The following is a 6000-nucleotide window of genomic DNA, read 5'->3' on the forward strand; positions in this document are numbered from 1 at the left end:
CGGGGAACTGAATCCATAACCCTGATCAGCTGTGTGTGTGTGTGTGTGTGTGTGTGTGTGTGTGTGTGTGTGTGTGTGTTGTGTGTGTGCGTGCGTGTGTGTGTGTAAAGTCAGATGTAGCGACCGGTAAATGATCAGCAGCATTTTTAACTTCTGTTTTGGGACATTTTTCATTCATTTATTTAACAAGCAGAACAACAACAAAACAAAAGCAGACTGTGCAGGAGAGACTGTGATCGGTTTGGTGATCAATAATCAAACACAGTAAATCATATTGATCTTTGTCTCCTCAACATGTGAATAACGGGGACATTCCTGCTCGCCACAGTAACCTCATGGCCTTTCTTCTGACGCCACCTTCAGGACAAACTTTAACATTTAAAGGTTCAACAGCGGAGAAGAAAAGTACTCAGATCTTTTACTTCAGTACAAGTACTTTGTTCACACTGTAAAGTACAAGTAAAAATCCTGCATTAAAAATGTGATGTAATTATCAGTGCATAAATATAGTCAGAAAAATGTATTAAAAGTGTTTTAAGTAAAAGAAGTCCATCAGAAAGATGTCCCCTCTGAGAGACTAGAAAAATGTTATTAACCCTTTGAAACTTGAGCAAACTGGCTTTATTTCTTTCAAAAACACGGGGAGAGAATGATTAGTGTCTTACCAAGAAAAGTCCAAAGAAAATGGCAAAGAATTAATAAAAAAGAAAACAAATTACCCAAAAACAAGAGAAAAAAACCCACAACAATTTAATAAAGTGCTAAGATTTTGTTTCTGTAATATAATTAAATTATAAGAGTTATAAATATAGTTGCTTGGACATTTTTCCCCAGTTTTCGGATGAAGTCAAATAACAACCCCTGTAATTTTCAGGTCATTGCCTTCTGATATGAATATATAAATATATAGATTGCTATGTTTAAAAACTTACTTAATGAGGAGGAGTATAAGTATAGCACAAATGCAAATATTCAATTTCAGTAAAAAATACCTCAGATTTGTAAGTTCTTAACCCTTTGAAACTTGAGCAAATTGGCTTGATTTCTTTAAAAAAAAATATATATATATATATGGAAAGAAGGCAATGAGCAACTTAACAAGGAATGGCCAAAAAATCAATCAAAAATTAGTCCCAAAAAATTACCTGAAAAAAAGAAAAAAAAAAGTTCTTAAAGATGCACTGAATATATTTGTTTTTCTTACATAAATAAAAATATATGATTCTAATTATATAACTATATATAAAATATATATGATTCTAATAACTATATAACTATATATATATATATATATATAATAATATATATATATATATATATATATATATATGATTCTAATAACTATATAATTATCAATGTATTTTTTTTTTATAATACCCCCCCCCCCAGCTAATTGTCAGGTCATTTTCTCGTCATTTTATCCTTTTTTTAATTTTACAAAATTTACCAAGTTCATTAAGTGTTTCATGTTTTCAAAATAAATCGTCCTAATTTCTCAGAGCTTTAAATGCTTGTAAAAGGCGGCTGAACTTCTTGAGTAAATGCACTTTGATTCCTTTGCTGCAGAATCCCATCAGACGTCCCGCTGAGCTCAGACCTGCAGTGACTCTGCTTCGAGCCCGCGTGCGTTCCCTAAATGTAACCGACCTGATACAGAGAGCGTTTCCTGTTCAGTCATGCGGACAGTCTGCAGCCCGATACTGACACCGTCATATTTAACTCAGAGCCCAACTTCCTGTCAGCCCGGAGCGACGCTAAGCGTGTTGAAACCAAACATGCCGCCTTAAATCACACATCGCCGCCGCTGCAGCTGCTGCGGCTGCTGCTGGAGGAAAAGTGCAGCAGCTGCAGGCGTGTTTCCTCACACGCTGTCAGACAGCATCTGCTCAGCGACTCTGCTGCAGCAGCAACAGTAGCTGCGTTTCATCACAGATTTGTGCAAAACTAAAGCGATATTTTCAAAATTTTGATAAAACACAGCTGTGAGATGAGTGATATTGTGCGACTTTTCTCTCGTAATAATTTTCCAAGAAGCACATCGATCGACTTTCAAAACATTAGCAGGTTTATTTCTGTTGCAGCCGGAAATAAAGTCGATCTAATATCGCCGTAATTTCTTTGTCTGGTGTCAGAGTGAAGAAGATCTCGGTCTCTTCCTCCGTCCTCACACACCGAGTCACGTTTTGTAGAATGTCATGTGACTTTGTGGACTTTTTTTCTTCTTATTTGGGTTTAATGGCGGTTGGCGTCCATAAAGTCGTATCACAGTCACTCGCTGTCACGCATCATACGAGCTGTAAAAGCAGAAAAAGTGTTTCCGTTGCAGTTTTGTGACAAAGAAATTATGGTGATATTAGATCGACTTTATTGAGCAGCTGCAATAGAAATAAACCTGCCGATGTTTTGGACATCCATCGACGTGCTTTTTGATTTAAGAGGAAAGTCGCATAATATCATTCAGTCAGTGGAAACGCAGTCGTGTCACAACTGTGTTTTATCAAAATATCAAAAAAAGTTCTGCACAAATCTGTAATGAAAAGCCACTTACTGAGAAAAACAGTGTCTTTGACATGTGCAACCACTGACCAAGCCGACATATATCGCTTAAATTTGTTCGTCTACATCAATTAACGTCTGTGTGTGTGTTATCATAAAACACACATGAAATCTTCCATGTGAATAAACACATAAACACACAGAAGGTCTCCATCATTTAGACCCCTCCACCTCGTCCCTTTTTCAGCGGCGTATATAGATTCGACCTTTTGTCGCTTTTTATTTTCTTTGCCCGGATTAGCATGTAAGAGAGACGCCAGAGATAAAGAGAGAGTGAGAGGAAGAGCGAAGGAGAGAAAAGACAGAAAGAGGAGAGAGGAGAGGAGGCGACACAGAGAAACAAAAGTCCAGCTGTGAGATGAACGTGGGATGAACGGAGGGAGAATGAAACGGATCTCATCCTCAGTGGAGAGAAACTTCCAGAGCGAAGCCCGGCTTATTACCATGTAAATCACACACACATCACGTCGTCTAAAAACACACGCATGTACAGAACGACACACACACACACACACACACACACACACACACACACACACACACACACACACACACACACACACACACACACACACACACACACACACACACACACATTCAGCATGATGTTGCACAAACACAAACCCGCAGCGACACACGCTCTTTTCACTGCGTCTGATTGGGTGTTTTTTGAATGAAGTTGGCTCCTGCCTGGTATTTTGATGAAGTTGGTTATTTATTGGGTGATGAAATTAAGTTAATTGCTTATTGGTATTTTAATTAGTTTCTTTCTCCATGGGTGTTTGAGTGATTTTTTGGAGTATTTATTGGTATTTTAATGAAGTATTATTTGGCTGCAGACTCAGTGGGAGAGCAGCTGAACAGGCATACACACAGCAGGTGGCTAAAACACACACACACACACACACACACACACACACACACACACACACACGGAAATACATACAGGCTCAGCAGCACACACACATGTACAGATGACGACATGTTAACACACAAACAAACACAGATGCAAATATACATACATATATCTCATCATAAACACGTCGACAAACTGCTTTGCAATATAAACTTATTTTTAAATGTCAGTGATCGTTTTCATCAAACCGGAGGAAACGCGTCTAAATGACGGAGACCTTCTACATGTTTATGTGTTTATTCACATGGAGGACTTTAGGATTGTAATCTATTACACTGAGAGAAGTTACCTGAGGTGGACAAACAAACTGACGACACAATAAAACGACCTTTTCTCATCCTGAGGGCGCCAAATATGTGAGCTTGGTCCGTGGTTGCACATGGCACCTCTTTCAAAGATACTTTTTATTCACATTTCCAGACAGAAAAAACTTCTTTTTTTTTTTATTCCTGTCATATCGCTGCATGCTGTGATATTTTATACCAAGTATTAAAGTATATTTTAATTTCAATTTGTGCATTTTAAGGGTTAATGGAAACCCGCCTATTGCTGCATTTACAGCCAGAATCATGCCACACAAAGAGGTAGTTGTTTCTTTTACTTAATTATTTAATGTCACATGACATACTAAAGTACATTTCCTGTGAACACATGAAGTTTATTTTGAAAGGACACTGTAGCATGTTATAAGTGAAAATTGACGCGTCATCTCTGAGCATCCGAAACTGACATTTTAGTGATAACTGGATCGTCATCGTTTGAAGCACAAGTCAAAATGATAATGCTTATTATCACATTAAATGATTTAACATCTGCTTTAATGTATCTTATCTGAAATGTAACAGTTTTATTTGTGGGGAATGATTCGTGTTACGTTTCGACCGAACCTTTTCCCAGACAGGAACGTTACACAAAACAAAATACAAGACATATTTTTCTTTTGGCAACATCAGCAGCACGGTCTCTGTATCATGTTTAAGGTTGTTATAAAAGCAACCGTTATTATAATTATTATTACTATTGTTATTATTATTTTTATTTTGATGGTAGTATTACAGTTAACCCCTCCCTTACCCCCTTATCTATGTATTCTATCTTTTTAGTTATACATTAACTAAAATATAGGCACATGCTTACACACACACACACACACACACACAAACACACACACACACACAAACACACACACACACACTGAACAGCATCCCTTATCCTTGTGAAATTTTGGTTAACTGACCTGTTTTCCACTGTTTTTATTTCATGTTGTTGTTGTTGTCATGTTGTTGTTGTTGTTGTTGTTGTTGTTGTTGTTGTTGTCATGTTGTTGTTGTTGTTGGTGTTGTTGGTGTTGTTGTTGTCATGTTGTTGGTGTTGTTGTTGTTGTTGTTGTTGTTGTTGTTGTCATGTTGTTGTTGTTGTTGTTGTTGTTGTCATGTTGTTGTTGGTGTTGTTGTTGTTGGTGTTGTTGTTGTCATGTTGTTGTGTTGTTGTTGTTGGTGTTGTTGTTGTCATGTTGTTGGTGTTGTTGGTGTTGTTGTTGTTGTCATGTTGTTGGTGTTGTTGTTGTTTGTGTTGTGTGTTGTTGTTTGTTGTTGTTGTTGTTGGTGTTGTTGTTGTTGTTGTTGTTGTTGGTGTTGTTGTTGTTGTTGTCATGTTGTTGTGTGTTGTTGTTGTTTGTGTTGTTGGTGTTGTTTGTGTGTGTGTGTTGTTGTTGTTGTTGTTGTTGTTGTCATGTTGTTGGTGTTGTTGTTGTTGTCATGTGTTGTTGGTGTTGTTGTTGTCATGTTGTTGGTGTTGTTGTTGTTTGTGTTGTTGGTGTTGTTTGTGTTGTTGTTGTTGGTGTTGTTGTTGTCATGTTGTTGTTGTTGTTGTCATGTTGTTGGTGTTGTTGTTGTTTGTGTTGTTGGTGTTGTTTGTGTTGTTGTTGTTGTTGTTGTTGTTGTCATGTTGGTGTTTATTGGTTTTGTCAGTTTTCTGTCTTTTGTCGTGCAAAATAAAAAATAAATAAAGCAAACATTATTTTTCAGATTTGTTTTTGCAGGAAAATGTTTTTTATCTGTTGTATTTTGCTTCAGGTCAAAGTGATGATAGAGGGATAAAGAAAAGAAAAGGATACAAGAAAGATGGAGGGACAAAACAACGGAATAAAGACGAAGACGGAGAAGACAAAAGCGTGAAACCAAACCAGGTGAGAGCAGAAATAAGAGACAAAAGGGACCAGAAAAGGGAGCGGGATAACAAAAAGAGAAAGAAGGATGGAGATGCAGAAGAAATGAAAAGAAGGATAGTAAAGAAGAAAGAAAAGAAGAAAAGAAAGAAATGAAGTGCAGATCAATGGAGGGAAGAGAGGCCTAAGGTCATAAAGAAAAGATGGAAAGAATGATGGAGGGATGAAAGAGATGGAAGAGACTGAGCTGCAAACTGTTGGGAAATATCTCACACACACACACACACACACACACACACACACACACACAGTCTCTGATATATTCCCCAGTGTCAGAGGAACATTGAAAGTGTGAGGAAAT

General features: G+C 37.3%; 1 long non-coding RNA gene across 1 annotated transcript in view; it reads left to right on the plus strand.

The window, feature by feature from the left end:
• Positions 1 to 6000, plus strand: part of LOC121954134 — a 28663-nt gene extending 22663 nt beyond the window's left edge. The window contains exon 4 of the long non-coding RNA XR_006106541.1: positions 5548 to 6000. This is a non-coding gene — a long non-coding RNA (uncharacterized LOC121954134). The remainder of the gene's footprint in view (positions 1 to 5547) is intronic.

The sequence above is a fragment of the Plectropomus leopardus genome, chromosome 14 (assembly GCF_008729295.1).
Source record: "Plectropomus leopardus isolate mb chromosome 14, YSFRI_Pleo_2.0, whole genome shotgun sequence".
NCBI classification, from domain to species: domain Eukaryota; kingdom Metazoa; phylum Chordata; class Actinopteri; order Perciformes; family Serranidae; genus Plectropomus; species Plectropomus leopardus.